At 45.1% G+C, this 19,210-nt stretch overlaps 1 long non-coding RNA gene across 2 annotated transcripts; it reads left to right on the top strand.

Moving 5' to 3' along the window:
• Positions 1-5,182: 5,182 nt before the first annotated feature.
• LOC119147805 lies at positions 5,183-18,258 on the top strand. Of its 2 annotated transcripts, none has more exons than XR_005104157.1 (3): positions 5,183-5,314; positions 16,480-16,856; positions 18,015-18,258. It is a non-coding gene; the product is annotated as an uncharacterized LOC119147805 (long non-coding RNA). The 2 variants fall into 2 exon arrangements; XR_005104156.1 differs by lacking the exon at positions 5,183-5,314 and adding an exon at positions 8,659-8,793.
• Positions 18,259-19,210: the final 952 nt, after the last annotated feature.

The raw sequence follows: 19,210 nt of genomic DNA, 5'->3' as shown, positions 1-19,210 counted from the left end.
TCAAATTAGACAACTTTGTGATGCAGAAGGCAGAGACTGCCAGTTACATACTCACCCAAAACCTTTGCTTCCCAACAGGGGCAATCTGGGATAATACCCGGTGGACTATAACTTCTATGTGCATAGAGACAAGGCCACTTCTGGAAATTAAATGGTTTATCTAAAGTTATCGTACTGCTGACTGCTCTTTAAAAGAGGTACTTCAGGGCTGGGGAAATAACTGCCATTCTATTTGTCAAATCCAAAGGAAGAATGATCCTGAAATTTATTATCCTGTATGCATAATTTTTGTATTTAGCAACATATTGAAACGAGGATTTATAAACTAAACAAACATGTTTCCGGAAGATGATGGCAGCTGTATGCCTTTAGCAGTGGTGGCAGCATAGTGAATATATCTCATTAGAAAATCTTTTCTTTTATAGGACAATAAAATTAGTGAATGAAAGCAAAAAGAGAGGTATAATGGATCTGGATTTTAACAAGCGTATGAATCAGTATCTCATGAGATCTTGCCTGAAAAAAATGTAATTGTATTTGACTGAGCAAGGACATGCAGAGAATGAGGGAAAGAGAACAGGGGAAAAGAATAGGAGGGACAATCTTGTGACCATGGTTGGAGATTGGACTAAGATGGGGTGGCCTGGTTTTCAGGGCCCCAGCCAGTGGGTTTAATTCCTTGCTCTTCACAAGAGGCACATGACTTCTTTTCTGTGGATCTTGGTTTGCCATCGTTACATGAAGACTGGTACTATCGCCATTCTTGCTTGTGAGAATGATGGCATTTAAAATCAAGAGATTCCACAAACCATGGGAGTGGAGACCATTTAACGATGTTGTATTTTTCCACCCTGCCATATAGGCAATTGTAAGAAATTATCCGTTTCTCATCATTTCATGCTTCATGCACAAAGGGGGCAGACTCTGATTCCTATTAGAACAGTAGCATTGCATACACGTTTTCCATCGGTGCAGTTATTGAGGCAAGCTGCAGAAACAAGAAAAATAAGGCAAAAGGTCTTTGTGGCTGTGGGACAACCCCTTCCCCACAAGTAACTGTTATACATCTGTTACAGGCAACTGATTTTTTTTTTTTTTCCTTTGATTTGACTAGGATTGTGTGGGAAGAGGACAAAGATTTATCTGGTGTCTGGAAATTTCCTGTAGTGACAGCAGGAGAGAAAAAAATGTGTTTTGCTTTTCCTCCATCCTGGAAATATGTAAAAAGAGCTCTTCAATGGGGCTATGCAGTGATCGCTCAGGCTCGCGGCCATGTCATTTACTGTTTGCATGGCTTCCCGCTGATTGGGAAGGAGGGGATTGCCTCCTGTGTCCCCCTGCAGCCTGGGGACACTGCTGTTCCTGAGCCCAGGAGCATTTGCTTTTGCCCACTCCCCCAAACACGTGCCAGCCAGAGAGATTGTCTCTAATGTAGGCTGAGCAGCTCTTCCTCACGCGCTCTTCTGTATCAAACACTTCCCACCTTGAAAACTTCCTTGGTTAACTGCTCATTTCAAAATCATTATTAATGTATTTGCACAGGGATTTTGGAATTTAATTAGCCTCTTTTGAACTGCTCTTAGTGTGTTTGTCTAGAGAAACAGAAAATCCCTCCATGACTTGTTTGCTTTCTTCATTCGTTGGTTTTCACTGGAAGGGAAAGATACCGATGGGTTTTGCAGGGTTGCATCCTCCTGACGCGACTGGTGCTGCATCTGAGGATAAGCCTGCGAAGGAAGATGCTGCTTCTGCGGTGCATCAAGGCCTCTCCTGCCCAGGGGCGGCTGCGTGAGCGTTGGCACAGGCTGAACTGCTGAGCACAGTGGGACATGGTCAACTGGTGCTAAGGATCTGTGCAATGCCCAAGCACGTGGCTCACTCTTACTCCTGCCCCAGACACGTTTGCACTGTGGCAGCTGTGCTGGCTGAACTGCACTCCCATTTCCCTCTTCATTAGTTTCCCTTGGGAAATTCAAATCCCTGACTGTGACTTGAATGTATCCCGCTTCCAGCATCTAGAGGCCAACTGGCACAACGGTTTTTTCATCTCACTTCTTGAAAGTGCGTGTTCAGGGCAGCGGTTCCGCTACGCCTCACCCAGAGCGTGTTGCAGGCTGTGCGGGTACATGCATGCAGATCTGCAGGCACTCAGTTTTCATTTAAAGGCTGTTTTAAGTTGGGTTTGGGCTTTTTTTTCTTTTGTTGACCCTGCTTTGAAAAAACAAGGCTGGACAGAGCAGGACAGGGTTTCTGGTGTTCCCTGCTGCTGTTAGGAGCACACACACATGTGCTCTCTTTCTCTCTCACAAACCACAGTGGTTATGACCACTGCCTCTGGTACTGTTGTATTGGTCCCAAATTGAGGAAGGATGACTAACTTAATCACTTGATAGTTTTGATTTCTAAAATTAAACAGCCTGCCATATGTGCAACACTGTTACTATATTTATGCCAGCAGTTAGCAGACAGCATCAGCCGAGTTAGAGGGGCTTCGCAGCTGCAGCTTGTGCCTGTGCTGCTGTTGTGTGTACACAGATGTTTCTTCGCCTTTTTCCTAAATGCAGCTCTGTAGACATTTCTCTTGTAAAAACAAAGGCACTTGTGCGCATAGAGCTTTCTGGACAAACTCTCAGCCATTGCTTTGTAAACATGTCCTGATGCTCCTTGGTGTGTCTCGGCTCCAAAGAACGGGTGGAAGGGTTGAGGGACTGGATCAAATCCAGGAGACGGTGCAGCAAGCCAGAATTGAAGGCTCAAGCCCTAGTGCTAAAGCAGCTGCTCTCTGAAATACCAGGGAGAGAGAGTGAGCTGCAGAACGGGGCATCCCTGGGGAAAGGGTGGGTGCTCCCCACAAGGAGTCACCTCGAGAGCAGAGGGGTGCATGTGGCCCCAGGGACACGGGCAGCCTGAGCCCTTCAGGGGATAAAGGACGAGATGCCTTTCTTCCACTGTTCGCATTGTAGGAGCTCAGTTAGCACCATGCACATTTATTTGGATTCTAGGAAAGAGGAAATAAGAATAAGCAGTGGATGAAAGCCAAGGTGAAATGTACTGAAGTGGAAGGAGTGGAGCCTCATTCTTTGGAGGAGGACAGACTGAGGGATGAGATGTTAGTGATTACTTTGGTTCAGCAACATTCCTCTGTGATCTTAGACATGTTACTTAACTTTGTTTTCTAGCAGGAAATCTGGCTTGCCTTGCAGAAGGATTTAAGAGAGGGAATGAATATTTAGCGCTAACTAAGAATGTTTGGGTGAAACTGAAATATTTTGACATATTAGATCTGATTTTACCAACTGACTTGGTGACTTATATGTGCTTTTGTTTGGTGTTGAGCAAGTGTTGCTGCAAAGCATTAGCAGCAGTGTGTTTTGGTAGGGTTGCATGTGCTTAAGTAAGTGGCAGGAGAGGGTTTGTTTTTCATTTGCTTAGGCTTTTTATTTAAAACAATTGGAATCCTTGGGGATTTCTTTCTTGTGGAACAGAGCTAGATGGGTCTGGCAAGTGCCCGTAATGGAAGCAGAGAGTATCTCTGTCCCTTAGGACAATGTCAAATAGAGAAACCCATTATCAATTAGGTCAGAAAAAAACCCAAATTATAGACAAGTTTCTGTGTCTGCTGCACACTGTCCTCTAAGGATGTGTGAATGATTCTGGGGTACAGGGACACCTCAGAGCACCCAGGGGTAACCCATGCACTTCATAACCCCATGCACTAACCTGTCACTTGTCCCTGCAACTTTTGGAGATCACCTTCCATACCTGAACATCTTTCCAGCGCCTATAAGCTGTCTATAGCTAGTTCTTGTTTGACTCTTAGGTTGCATGATACTTGCATGCACGGACCAGTTTTTATTCTGGAATTTCCCCACGATGTGCAAATTCTTTCATTGACATATAGGGGCAAAATGAAACACTGAGAAGTTGCTTGTTCAAAATCTTCCCTCCACCGTTTTTTGGGGGGATGGTAGTGGTTTTTTCAATTCACTTCCTTCTGCTCCTTGTTTATTGGGAGCTAAGGAGGAGGCCTGTTGCTCTTACTGTTGTTTATTAAGCTTGCTTCCTTTAGGAAGATTTTTCAAGCCCACTGTGGCCAAGGCAGGGAAATGCCTTCCTATGCTCCACCTCTGCTCAGAGGGCAGGAGTCTGGCATACAAAAACACAAACCCTGGGAATACTCCTTTCTTAAAGAGAGACAGAACAGATTCACAGCACTTGAAGTTTTCTTCTGAAACCAGGGATTGGCATTTCCATGCATTCACAGAACTGCTTTTGTACCTTAAAACAGTATCTGCCTTTGCAGGCAAAAGGAGACTTTATGATTACTGTTCTGCCTGTGGATAGTTCTGGGTAAATTACTGACAGTTCTCAGGTGTCTGGACAGCATGGAGCATTGGGAAAGGAGGAGGGATGCTTCTGTGCCAAAAGGCAGCATGAGCAGCAGGCAGGTGAGCTGGCTTCTCTCTCTGACTTGTCACCTTGGGTAGCTCAGCCTCCCTGCTCAGTTTTGTATTCAAACAGTACTGTTTACCAATTTTATTAGTAATGATACATAATAAATTATTAATATTTATTTGGAAAATACTTGAATTATTTGTAGAGAGCTGTTCTGGGATGCAAGGGTGACTATAGGGTTGGTTTTGGTTGGTGGTTTTTTTGTTTTGTTTTTTTTCCTTTTTTTTTTTCCATTTGGTTAACTTACTTTGAGCAAATACTTGGACTCATATTTTAAATGGTAAAACTGCAGCATCAAGGAACGTGCTATTTATACCAGCAGGGCATCTGGCCCTCTCCTTTTTGCTGCACTCTCTTTGCCTCCCATCTGAATGGTGATACGGGATGTGTATTGATCCTAGCTTTTAGGACTTGTTCTGTTTATGAACCCAGGTGGCAGTGGAAAGGTATGAACACCGTTTGAAAAGGGAAGATCTATTTTAGAATGACAAAGAGAATAAATTAATGCAGCCTCCCCTCTCTAATGGTCTGATGGGCTGCCGCTACTGGAAGGGATGCCCTGGTGCTGTCTACCTGAGTGATGCTTTAAAGTCTCCAGCACCAGGGGATTTTCTTGAGCACAGTATCGATTTTTCTTACTACATTAAGCTCTTAGTTTCGCTAACGGTTTTCTTTGAAATCATTAATATTGCAGCATGCAGTGTGAGGGGTGAGATAGCTCTGCTGCTGTTGTGTGGGTACCGTCTGTGATCACTTCCTTCTTCCCTTCCTCTGTTGAAGCCCCATCCAGCTGATGCACCTGGAGGAGAGCGGGGAGAAAAGGAAGTAAAGTTGCAAGCCAGGATGGCCTCTGACATAGGTGAGGAAGACCAATTTTTCACGAAATTTGGAGGCAGTGGTTTAACCTTTCCTTAATGATGTGAGTCTGGGGTGGGAGAGTCAGAGCACAGCTTAGGGCTGTGGTTGGGGTCCTCTGGGTGGGTATGTGGTTGCATAGAATGGGTGAGGGGAGGCTGTAACAGCTCAGTGGGGGCTGAGAGCTGTCACCAGCATGTTTATTCCTGCTTGAACAAGGAATTTGTTCTACTAGCATTTGACTGAGGTTTAGACCAGGTGCCAGGTTTGTTACTGTTAGAGAGATTAACACAGCTGAATCGGTAAATCCAGATGGTTATGGTGATTTCAAACCTATCCAGCTCTCTGTTGCAGACACAGCTATGCTGTTTGAAGCAGCTCATTCCCTCCATCCCCTGTCTCTTTCCTCTGTGTCATTCTTCCTTCTCCGTGCCCTGCTTCCTAGCCCAGCTTCCTGCTTCCAGGGCTGTCCCTCTCCCCAGGGGGGTGGGAGGGATACTGCAGCATAAGTGGATACTGCAGAACTGTCATCCTCTGCCAAAGACTGCAGAGACAGCCACCGGGATGCCCAGGCAGGATGGGGATTATCCGCAGTGGGTATGGTCTCCTTTTGCAGGTATGCTGCGGAGGGAGGGTGTTAGTACCAGCTCTTTTGCTCTGGAGGAAAGAAGGGGAGGAGGGGGGTGGACTGCCTCTTCGCTGCTTCTGTTGGCTGTTTCTTGACCCCTGTGCAGCATCACTGCTGTCTCTAAACAACTTTATCTCAGGAGCTCAAAGGGTTTTAGAAACTCTTGTGTGCCAGTCTTCCTGCTACTTCCCAGGGGAAGGATATGGGTGTTCTCCATTCTCCATGGACAAACTGAGGTCTCTCATGTGCCAGGGCAACCATCTAGCAGTGCACATCTGACCTTCACATGGTTACACTTAACCCTAGGTGTTATTTAGTGTAATGGGCCATAACCCCCCCTCCAACAGGACTGCCCCCTTTGCCAAACCATCTAAAAGCCAGTTTACACAGGACTTCAAGTTTCTAGGTGTTTCCCACTGGCCGGGGCAGGACCCAGCCCCATGCTGTTCCTGCTCATCCACGGCTGCAGGAAATCCAGAGGCTGCTGAAGACATTCCCTCTCGGGCTGCGTGCAGCGCCGCTCTCCCCTTAGCTGCATGGCAGTTAATAATGTTGATAAAGTCCCCTATGCTTTACTACAAGGGATGAAGCAATGATATAGGACAAAAATAATCTTTCCTGTCCAGAAATAAGTCGCTGCTTTCCCAGGCTGTGATTAGTCATTCTTGGATCAGTCTGGCTCCCTGGTCCTCAGGTTCTGCATGCACGAGCCTAACAACCTGGGTCCTCCAGGTCTAATAGTATTGTCTCATTTCAGGACAGGGCAAGGAGCTTTTTGCCTTTAGCAATCCTGACTTCACTGCTGTGGTGAGTTCCTGGGAGATGTGGAGGTCTGTCTCTCTCTTGTTACAGAGAGAGGAGATACGATCTGGTCACAGAAACGATGAGTGCCAAAGGTCTGATGGCTTCTGTCATCTGGCCCTCGCAGTTCTTTTAATGTCAGTCCTTCATGGGAAGGAGGGCTGGAAAGGACCTGCAGAAATTGTTCCCTTCCACTGCCCCAAGATGGAGTCAACTCAAAGATTTGTTTTGGTGCAGCACAGCACAGTATGGGCTCTGCTGCTGTGTCCAGGTCTGCTCCCGACCCCGTTGGACCACCGTCTGCAATGGGAAGCTCAGGTAGGAAGCTGCAGTGCCGCCTGCTCTCTGCACTGCACAGTTGTTTTGAAGAATGCTACCAAGCCACTGCCTAGTTTATTTGCAGTGGCAGTTAAAGGCAACCCATCCCTTTGCTCTGGAGACATCATGTTTAGTCTTCTGTGTTGTCATCCTTCACCTAAAACAGTAATTCACGTGCACAAATTGTGTACGTAAAGCTGGAGCATTAGTAACAACTCTGTGCTTTGATTTAGTTTTTAATATTTTATTCTCTATCGTGTCTCCATCCAGACAGCTCAAATAAGGGGCAGTCGCTCTCATCACTAGAAAGTTTCCGCGGGTTTGCTGACAGCACACGTGCTTGAGGAAGTGCCGAGCCTCCTACCTTAGCAAACAGCAGAGAAATTTTTTCTTTTCTACGATCTTCCCCCTCCCCCAGTTCACTAGTGTGTCAAAACCTTGAGTTTTGTGTAAAGTTGTTAAATAAGCTTCTAGGCAAAATAAAAGATCAAAAGGGGTCTAATTAGCTGCAGTCTGCTTAGGAATTGTGGATGTTCACCTAGTTTTCTAAATTGACACTTTTAACATTAGAACTCAAAGCAAAAACCGATGTAATTATTCCCTTTTTTTGAAGCTTAGGTTTAATGTCTTTATTGAAAATTGGGTACTTCTGTGGCATCTCAAGATGCTTTATTCTATCAAATCTGGAGCAAGTCATTTTTCATTTTGGATTGTAATGTGGTATAAATGATAAGGGCCTGATTCAGAAAGCTTTCCCCCCTGCCACTGGCAGCCTGATGAGAAAGCTTCATAGTCACATCACAATAACCCTGAAGATAATCTACGGTTTGAGTCTTTGTGACTCAAAAAAGCTGCTGGCTTTTAATACAGGGGTAAGACTGAGGTTTTGAGCTCTTAGTTAGGATGCCTGAACCTAGCTTGTCATCACAGGATTTTTAGTTCTTTTTATATCTTTTACTAGACATAGGGTGTTGAGGCAAAAGTGTGTTTCTCCTAGAACGTTTCTGTGCTGCAGTCGTGTCTCTGGGAGTACTTTGGGTCTAATTGACATCTCAGAGAAGGTAACATGTAATTGAATGGAGAATGTCTGGTGGTTAAAGCAAAGGAGGAATGAGAGATAGATGAGGTTTGCTGCAAACTTTTCACTTTTTTTCTCATATGACCTGATGGTGTGTCTCACTTTCCACTCTAATCATTTGAACATTGCATGTATGATTCACTTCCACGTGTTAAAACTCACCAAATTTGACTTCAATAACCTAGAGTAGCACAGACAGATGAGGGGAGGGTCATCACGATGTCATGTGTTGGAGCTGGACAGGTTACAAATCTTATTTATACTGTGGCAGGACACACAGGCTCCATTTAGAACCAGAGGCTGATGGTGCTGGCATTTTACTAATGCATACAAGTCCTGGTGCCTGCCCTGAAGACCTTACCACCCATAAAGACAAATAGCAAATATAGGATTTGCGTGAGGGTGATTGCTGAAAAGGGTCAGTCCCTTAGTGAACTTTAAACTTTTTTTGAATGTTTATCTAAAAGTTCGTGCAAACGGAGGTGGGTTTCTTTGATCTGAGATTCTCGTGAGAACTGTCTTTTGTGATTTCAACTGCTCCCTGGCTTGTGTCAGAAATGCTGTGAGTGGCGTCTCCCCGGGGATTTGGCATAGCCCAGGTTTTAGCTGGGCTGGAAGGGAAGCAGGGCAAGATTTATGCATCGGAACAGGGCTTGTGGTAAAGAAATTTTTATTGGCATCTCTTATGTTGTCCTAATTTGAAAGCTTCGATTCCTGATGATCATGCTGGGCATAGGTTCAAGGTTTCATTTGCACTTGGCTCAGCTGAGATGCTGGAGGAAACTTCTGTGATGGGAGGCAGATCCTTTTCCTTCAAAAACATAATTTCTCAGTAGATGGTAGGATCGGATTAGAGCTTCCTTTAAGAATCCAGTAGGGATTTGCTTGAATTTTTCTAACTCTGCTTCTCTGATGCGGTGTGATGATTAAAGGAGAGCTTTTCAGGTGTGAGAGTGATCTGGCTACTTGCTTCTGCGGGTTTTTCAGTAATTAGAGCTCACTGAATTAAAAGCTTGGTGCATCCATACACTACCAATTCCTAAGAGAATGCGTGTTCGTTCTTTATTACTCCTAAATTATGTTATTGACTGACTATTAACAGACATTACTTTCCAACCCTGAGACAGCTGCTTTCTGGAAGAGGTTCAGTTATTCTTTGTTTGTGCCTTTTCCCATTTGCTACTTAGCAAGATGCTCAGTGGCTTCAGTGGTAAGAGACAGAGCCCAAAAGCAGCTCTGAGAGCCGCTGCAGTTTGATGCAATTTAGTGGCTGACATAACATAAGGCTACTTTTGTTAAGGAGCTAATGAAGGGGAGTGTCGGTCCCTCTGTCCCACCCAGAGCAAAAGGATAAGGATGTTCTCTCTGGCTGTATGTTGGGTCGAGGACTCGACCTCCAGAAACATTGTGGAGCTGCTCTGTGCTGTCAGACTTGGTGCTGGGAGGGTTTATGTCATACAGAGCATCACTCCTGGGAAGCTGAGCTTGGACAGCACGGAGCAGCTTGCATCTGGATCTCATACTGCCATAACCGTCATTAAATAACACTTTAAAGTTTTAGAGTTCAATGTTCTTGTTTAAGTATTGAATAAAGGTTTTCTTTTAAGGGAATCTAGCTTAATCATCTGGTTGCATGGCTGACTTGAGTAGGAGCACTGAAATTCTGCAAAATTCCAAAATGCACCAGAGAATGAAAATCCTTACGCTTTCATAAACTATAGAAGACAAAGTAATTGGACTGATAGGTTTGTGATCTGTTACTGAGGGACATGAATGTGTGCACGGTAGAGGCAGGAAACCAGCACTTCCACCAGAACACGCAGCTGCTGTCTTAGGTGAAGTGAATACACTCTTTGTTTTTTGTTTCACCTTTCCTAGGTTGCTTAACCAACCTGCCTACTCCACGGGCTTCATTTAGAATTATGTGATTTTCCCCTTTTTTCTCACTCCTCGGGAACATGCAAGTCTTGTAAATTCCAGTTTATTTTTTAATCCTTTAGAAAGGCACCTAAGTTGGCCAATACACTGTGCAGCTGCCCCTCGAATCCCCTGTATTGCCTCCAGACACTGTCTGTGCGTTAGTGCCAATCCGAAAATTCCCAGAGCGTATATCACCAGTGAGGTAATAGAAATTTGTATCTGAAAATGGGGTTATAACTACACATTAAAAAGTTGGATTAGACAGGTTATTATATGTATTATTACTAGGTTTTGACTACCTACAAACTAGGACACTAATCATGTAATTATGTTACTTGTGATTACCTAAAAATGCTTCCTCTTCAAATGGCCATTGCAAATTGGATCTTTCCTCTGCTGAAGTGACCTGTCTGTCAGCTGCTCACTGTGATTCATTAAATATGTTGCAACTGAGTTATAATCATCACTAGTTTTATAGAATGCATCCAAACCCAAGGATGACCTTTTTAATTTTCACTGAAACAGAAAGTCATAGGTGTTGGTATGTCTCCCTCACCTGCAGAAGTCTTGGTCCTAAAGCTCACTTCGGGTAGTTTTGGTTCTTGAGAGTTTCTTAGGAGCTTTCAAGGCTAAGAAAGCCTCCTGAGAGCAACATACCAGCATACAAAACCCAAGATATTTGTAAAATAATACTAATTTCTATAATTTCTTGGGGTTTATAAACTCGATTTCAGATTACTTTCTTTTGAACGTTTTGTTTTCAAAAGCATTCATCAGAGCACTGGGTTTTCATTTCCTTTCAACTGACAAATTTTGCAATCAGACAAGATACAACTCTGCTGCTGGACAAGGCTTAGAGGTAGAGAGAATGTCTTTTATTGGACAAACTAGTACGGCTGGAGATCTTAAGCAAACTTTGAGGCATATGAGCCCTTCAAGTCTGAAACAGAAGCTTCCAATGTTAAGCACATGCTGAATAAACAGCTGCTTGGGGTTTAGTTACATACCTGTCAATTAGACCATCTCAGCAGAGGTGAAGATAGTACGAGTATCTCTAGGTCGTAACAGTGACTACAAAATAGTGCTAGATTATTTGTAAGCACCATCTGGGACCCAGATAAAAGGTGGCAGAATTTTATGAGGAAGAGTCTGTGTCTTAGGTGTGGGAAAAATGTTTCTTTCGAAGGATCTAGCAGCAACATATGAAAGTTCCTATTTTATGCTTAGGAGTGTGTGTCCTCCAGAAATGACTTAAATGTGCTTCAAATTTTCTTCTCATTTAATCTTTGCAGGAAGCTCAGAAAATGGCTTTTACGTTTACAGCCTTTTCTGCTCTGACACAGGCAGAGTAGTCTTCAACATGGAAGCTGAAACCCTGTCCCTGGGGTGGCATGTCCATGCAGAAGGTCACATATGACTGACAATGCTGAGCCAGTGAGATCTGCTGTTCTGGTTTTGTCAATGATTACCCTGGCCTGACAAAGGTTCTGCCATGACTATTGTGGTAACTTCTCAGAGCTGATTGGGAGCTATTAAAGAGTGATAAAAATCAGATATTTCTGACCATGGTGATCAAAGGAGGAATTCAGTGATCCTACAATAGGTGCTTGGAGTTCCCCGGGCATTGCCATCAGTATTGTTTAATGACCCAAGTGCTACGGCTGTGTTGGGTAAATAGCAGCTTTGGCAGGCATATAGAAAAGAAGGTCTTAGGAGACAGGGGTTTCAGAGCCACAGCATAACTCACTTGCAAACTGCCCGCTTTCCCTGAATGCTGGCCGCTGTCATATTGTGACCGTCAGCCAGGAGGTTGACCCCACTTCCAGAATCCTGATTTATTCAGAAACCTGCGTATTTCCTCTCTCAGGTTTCAAACACATTGCTTGTGGTCTAAAGGCAACAGTTCCACCAGCTGAGCTGTTGAAGGTTTCTTTCTGGCTGAGGTTATGTACATATGTTAAAAGCTGGTGTCAGGTGGACTTTGCCTAGTAAGATTCTGAAATGTTCCTCCTTTAAGAACAAGGGTAATTTAATGCTCCTGCCCTGCCTATAGGAATAGTCTGGTTTGGGAGCACAAATCCTCCACTCTGCCGTGCTGAAAGACTTTAGCAACTTGTGCTAAGAAGTTGAGAGACTTGGTGCATGGCAAGTGTTATGCTGAGAGCTCAGTGAGGGTAGCCACCAAGTCCCCCGGCAACCCAGAGTGTTTTTTCCCGTGTTATCTTTCACACAAAACTTGTGGGCATCCTCACACTGCTCAGTGTGTGGAGCAGTGGCTGGGGGGACGCTGGATTGCTGCATCTCGGGCTTCTCATACCTGAATCCCCCAAATTGCCTGAACCCACCACACATTGGACCTCTGTGAATGTCCTTCTTGTTCCTGCTGACCAACAACCAGCCATTTCTCAGGCATGGAGTACGTGTGTGTGTGTGTGTAGAGTAGTAGTGAGTCATTTCTTTGGGGCTATTATTTAAGTCTTCAAACCATGGAAGGAAACCAGGAGTCTGTTTAGATGTCAGTAAAGGTCACTGGCTATTTTTATAGATTACATTAAAGAAAACCAAAACTGCACAAAAAGAATATTCAGATTTTGAAGTCAGATCTTTGCAAAACATTTTTGCTGCCAAACTATCGCAGATTGCTACAGAGCATGTGCAAACTGCTTTCTCAGGGGATCATAGTGTGGCCAAAAGTGTGTTACTCTCCCTGTTAAAAGTTATTCCCTGGCACCATCATGACCTTCCTGCCAAAATTTAATGAGTGCTCCAAAGTATAGCATTGAGATTGTTCAACCAAATGCTTGCAAAGAGATACCAGTTTTAGGCGGGAGGTGGTGGGTGGGCTCTGTGTTTGGTTTTTTTTTTAACTTAGGTAAACAATTTTTCTGTAGCGGATGAATTGCATCGGCTGAAATTTTCAGCCCAAATTCCAGCTGGGGCAGACAACCAACATGGGTAACTTTAATTCAAAAGATTAAAGTCTGGCAAAATTCTAAGCAATCAGAGTCTTATAATAGTGAGTTTTATACAACGTGGTCAGCCTATCAAAGGGAAATAATTTTTTTCTGTCTGTTTTGGTTTTGATGTCATTCCATCAAACATTTAATTGGGAGACACAGCATTAGCTTGAAACTCATTTTGAAGCAATGAACATTAGTCAGACATAAATGGGCTGGGGGCAAACTACACGAGTGCCAAGTGGTAGGAGAGATTTTAACAAGGGGCTTTGCAAACCACTTCCCTGAATGAATAAAATCAAAGTGAAGTGGAAAACAGACCTCAGCCTGGGCTCTGATGGAAGGAAGCAGGGCTTGTACGAGAGATAGGAGGCACCTAAATGTTAGTCTTGAGCAAGATATGCGACTGCTTAGAAAAAGCAGGTTAGGTTGGGAAAGCTCTTAGGCAGCAGGCCTGGCATTGCAGGGATCTGGGCAGAGAAGTGGTGGACTTTGACAATGCGGTGCGGCTGAGCGGTGGCTTGATCCAAAAGCCTGCCAGCCTTTCTCTTGGGGACAGCCAGGGTAAATACGCTGGTGGTTTAGAGGCAATTTATGAGGTTAAATTGGAGGTTATGTGGTTAAATTGGCCCCCATGCAAATGTGGGTCAAAATGCTAATATGCCTGTATACAAAAACTGTGCAGGCAGCAAGCTGCTTGGAAAAGTCATACGTGCAGTGACCAGACCTCAGACACCGTAACGTAAGGAACAACCTTTGCTAATTATCAGCTCTTGCCACTGCAGAGTATTATAGTTGAGGGACTGCAGGCCAGAAAGGCAGGTGGGACTTACTCAAGGTCTTATCTCAACTCGGAGCACAGCTGAAGGTTCATTTCCAGGTCCATAGTCTCACCGCTGGAGCAGGCTGCCCAGAATTACTGGGAATACGTTTGTTTTTAATCTTTGCAATGTTCTCCTTGCTGTGTTGCCTGGAATTTATCTCCAAAATATTTTGCAGGGGAAATGTGATTATAGAGCTAGAGCTTTGGGCTATGCATGCTTCTTTTCAGGCTCCCAATGTCTTTGGAAGGGGTAAGTGTTACTAACTTGCCTCCTTTGTTTTTTGACAAGGAGAGTAATTTTTTGTAAAAAAAACATTTTTATCCCTTACACTGAGTTCACAACAGCTTTAGCTTAACTCAGCCCACATTGCAGGAACTTCGGGAGGTGTTTTACATTTGTTAAAATAGATTTGGGTCTTTTATTGCTTTTATGACTCTATCACTACCTGGGGTCAGAGCCTTGCCGTGACTGGCATGTGCAGTGGGCAGAGAAGTCCTGCCCACAGTGGCATAAATGAGAGAAAGTTGCTCAAGCCTGGGATGAGGTCTGCTGAGCAAACAGCGTGCCCAGCCCTTCTGCAGGGGGGCTGAGTCTTCAGTTCCTGTCCAGCTCCTCACACAAAACCCTGTGCTTCCTCTCCTGTATCTCCGGAGCCTCGTCAGACCCTTCCTCTTCCCAGCGTATTGAATTGCAGCTGTCTCAAACCAAATGGCAGCGAATTGCCGCTCCTGAGCCTGCCCTTGTTTTTTCCCAAGCAGAAGGAAAAGGATGAAAGTTCCCAGTTTTGTGTGGTCACTGGCCAACTGTCCCAGCAAGCTCATATCTGCCCTGTTGAGAGACGTCTGTGCCCGTCTCAGCAGGGGGAGAGCATGAATGCGGCCGAGGAGCGCCGGTGTCAGGCAGGCATCACGCCTGCCTTTACCAGGCTGATGGGAACAGACAGGGACAAAGGTAAAGCTTGTGGCATGAAAAGGCTGCTTGTTGCAGCGTTTCATGGCCAGTGAGCATGACCACCCTTCAGGGCTAATTACCAAAGGAGAGAGAAGTATGTTCTTGTCAGCAGACCTACAGGGTTACTATTTAATGAAGCAGATATGCAGGTAGCTTGTTCAGTGGCATGAGAAGTGACTGACTTGTGTCCACAAGGATGTAGGTGTGCGTGGCGGGGTGCTTCAGGTGCCTTTCGACCCCCGGGCTTCTCTCTTAAGTGTAGTTGGGCACAGCTCTCCTTTTAGCAGTGGTGATCCGCAGCCTGCTTTCCTCTTCTCCGCTTTTTTCTCTCTAGCTTCTTAGCTCTCCTTTTCCCTTTTCTCTCTACCATTTTCCCCCTTTCCTTACCCCAGCAACTCTTGTTTATTCCATCCTGTCCTTTCATAGCGTTCCACCTTATTTTTCCTCCCCTTTTTCAATTACTGATGCTAAATGGCATTGAGCAGCGGTGTCATCACTATTTCATCAGGCCTGCCCCAGTTCCCTGCTAGTGGTTTGTAGAGCATGTGTGAGCTGGGAACAGCCAGTATCCTCCGTGTGCTTGCATCAGGGTCCCCTGCCGATCACAGTTGCTCCGCACATCTGACAAGTGTTACTTGTCCTTTTCTTGGGACTGCCCACGGAGGTGTGCAGGGGGTTGGTGAGCTGTGCCAAACCCTGGTGGTGTGCTGGCAGGGTTACAGCGAGTGTGAAGATGCCTCCATGCTATAGGAATCCCTTTGTATTGCTGTGTAGTCATATGCCCAAAAGTTAGTTGTGTGTTAATCCAGTGCCTGTGGTGGTCTCTGTGGGAGAGATGGGACAAAACACAAGGGAATTAATCAAATGGTAATTCTTTTTTTCCCAAACCAGTGGGTATGGGCAGACCTGATGGCTCTTTCTGACTCCTAAACTTGTATTCTGATTTCATACAATTTATTCCATCCAGTATCACCTTTCAGACGTGTCCTGAATTCTAGGCTGGGGTATTGCTAAGAAGGAGCAGCATCCTATGGTATGACTCCTCTCAACATTTGTTACGGGAACTACTCATTTACTTCACTGCAACCTATGCTTTGACCTGACAGCAGAGCTATGTTTTACAGGGGATCTTTCTAACACGAAAGTTGATCAATATATGTATATTAGACAGTTATGGATCTCCTCTAACAATGTCCCTTGTGTGTTTACCAGAAATGATAAATTGATTGTAAAAATGTCACCTGCGCTGATGGTCCTCCCATGGTATTGGGAAGAACATGCCAACTGAAAATTTAGCATGACAGCAGAGATTTTGAAGCACAACAGCCTAGGTGTGTATGGGGAGCACAGACTGAAGAAGGGAGGATGTTTCAGGTCAGAAACGAAACGTGTTGGCAGAAACTTTGGGAGAAGACACATTATGTCTGTGTGACTCAGGCCTGCTATTCCCTACCTGTGGGGTTGACCCTTGGATTCTTTTTGTAGGAGGTGCTCCAAGCGAGAGTCAAAGCTGTGCTCCCACACAGATGCTCTGGGTCCCAGCCTCTTGCTCTGTGTCTCTACAGAAAAGACAGGGTGTTGAAAAGCAGCCCTTGCTGGCTCCAGGACCTGTCACCTGTCCACTTGTAGTGACTCTAGGAAATGCACTTGTTTATAGTTGTGCTGCTTCACACACTCTATTTCTACCAACAGGATCCAGGCCAGCTCTGTGACTCTGCAGGCCTGTGCTGTCCCCTGGGAAGGGTCCTGCTGCTACACTGGCCACTGGTGACCTCGCAGGGGACATGGAACCGCTGGATGTCACAGCACCACAGGGAGCAGAGAAGGGTGCAACAGTATCACGAGCCAAGGTGGAAGGAGCAGAAAAAGTAGCAGCAACAGAGGAGGTGGCAAGCCCAGAGGGAGCGGATCTGGGTAGAAAGGTGGTCACTCCTGAAGGAGCAGCAGCAATAGTGGTGGAAGCATCAGAAAACCTAGAGGCGGAAAGCGTTACTGAAGCATTTGCCCGAGCAGCAGAAAGGATTGCAATATCAGAAGTAGCAAAAGTGTTGCAGTCAGCAATAACTGAGGTAGATGCCCCAGAAGCCTCGGGTTCCCGCTGGGGTGAAGGGCTGTGGGTGCGTGCTCCCCTTGGCTGGGCTCACAGGTACCCGCTGTCACGGGAGGCTGCAGCTCTGGCACCGAAGCTAAACCTGGCCTTTCAGCCTTGCCCTCTGACCGCCTCAGGTGCATGGGACCATAGTTCTGCTTAGCATCGAGCAATGGGGAGAGATCCTTATTGTGCAAAAATTGAAAGCCATCAAAAAAAAGAACCAAAAAGCCCCAAAAACCCCTCCCTGAAATTCCTGCTGAGAGTTTGTGCTCTTTTCCCATCTGGTTTCCCTCTGTCTTTCAGATGAGCTTTTTTTCATGATAGCGGGCACTTTATCACGCCTGGTATAGTTAAGGTTACAAAGCACTCTCCATTACAGCCCCGCTAGCCACATGCTCATCCTGTTCCAAAACATTCATATTTGGGGATCAAAAAAGGTCCATGCGTGGTGTTTACTCAGAGAAGAATTTTTATTTGACGTTTGAGCAATTATGCCTTGTGTTGTTCGTGAGTTTGCTGAGGGTGATAAACGCACTTTTCCCATTTGAAAAACCTGTCTTTTAACGTTGATGATGTGGTGACAGATTTTCGGCAGGGCTGGGAGTTGGGTTTACCAGGGCTCCATGCCCACCCCGAGCACCAGATTTTCAGATGTGTTCAGCACCCAGCAGCTCCCTGTTGGGTGTGAGGCTTTTGGACATGTTTGTTCCCATGTGTGGAGCCCATTTGAAAAGCTGCCTGCCTGCAGCACCACTAAGCATCCACTTTCTGCTCACAGGAAAATCTGGATGTCATCTCCCCAGGCTCGGATTTCATTTTGGTTTGCAGGGTCAGCTTGCTGCTATCACCATTTCCTGGGTTCCAGAGCTGTCCTGAACACACGGAATTTCTGTAGGATATGTTCCTTTAACTTATTTCACAGTTTGAGCAAGTAGTTTCACTCAGAAAGGGCTCTTCAATGCATGTTTGAGTTTTGGTGTGTTCTTATGCCTAGTGGAGATCAGCTGGATTTAGGCACATGCCAAAACAATTCTCCAAATCAGCCTGTGAATAGGGACCTTTACTTTTAAATATCAGCAGCTTACTTCCTAGTGACTTTTCCAGTGCTCATTTATTTATTCTCTTGACTTTTCAGCTCAAAGAGAAGAGAAGCACGTGGCTAAAGCCAAGGAATACCACTCCACAGGAGGAGGAGTAGGACTGGATGAAAGAGGGAGAGGTGAAATGAAATGAAGGAGAGGTGATGTTCTGGGTCATACCTAACAGGGGGTTGGTACCCTGACACTGTGACCATTCCTGGAATGCAATAGGGCTGCCAATTACATCTCTCTTGTCACTGCCTATACTACTGAAAATAAAGATGTGCCATATTCCACACACAGTAGTGTTCAGGGTCTTCCTTTGTCTCCTGGTTTTGTGAAATAGTGGCTCTGCACCTTTTCCTCAAAGATGAGGAAGAGCCAAATGTGCTGTTCATGTTGGAAAACATGCTGCTGGCATGAAATTATATAAAAAAGAAATAGTGTAAATATGGGGTCAAGTTTTTGTGCCTGTAGGCTAAGAGATGGTCTATGGGAGCACAGGTAATGTGAATTAATTTCACATCCTAACAAAGCAGGTGCATTTACGAATCTATCCAGCTTGCTCCGTCTCTGAAGCATTTCTCGCCTAGATGGGAATAGTAGGTATCATCTGGGTTTTTGGGGTGGGTTGGTTGGGTTTTTTTCTTCTCCTAATTCTGCTTATTCATCTGGAGCAGGGAATAGGAAAGGTCTCTCCATCCAGACTGGTAATGGTGAAATGCAGGACAGAAGAAGCCTAGAAGAAATTCAAGAAATGGGAAACAACATCTTCAGAACAGTGGTGGACTTGTCAGCATGAATGACATTCCCCAGGCAATGGAGATTGATCATTAGAACAGTCTTCTGCTTTTTGAGAGGAAAAGAACACCAGGTTTGTCGTAAGAACTTCTCAGCCTGTGAGGTATAGGTAAGTCTGTGTTGTGTGGGAAGAGTTGGGTGATGGGGCAGTCACCCTAAGAGGTAAATGGTGATAAAGTGTTACAGAGAGTATGGGATTAGAACAAAGCCAGTCTTGGTGTGTGTCTCCCAGGTTTTCCTATGAAGGATGTTCACAACTTAGAAGCACCTGATGCCTTCAGTAAATGTCTGCTTCATGAAATCCTTATAAATACTTCATGGTTTGCTGCTCCAGGCTTGTGTTTAGCAGTCTGGGGAGATGGGGCCAAATCCGTTGTTGGATAAAAAATTTCTGAACCAAATGCAGGAGGGAGCCTGAGTGCCTGTGTGTGATTTGTTGCTACACCCCAGA

The sequence above is a fragment of the Falco rusticolus genome, chromosome 4, assembly GCF_015220075.1.
Source record: "Falco rusticolus isolate bFalRus1 chromosome 4, bFalRus1.pri, whole genome shotgun sequence".
NCBI lineage: Eukaryota > Metazoa > Chordata > Aves > Falconiformes > Falconidae > Falco > Falco rusticolus.
This window is presented reverse-complemented; position numbering and strand designations above follow the sequence as displayed.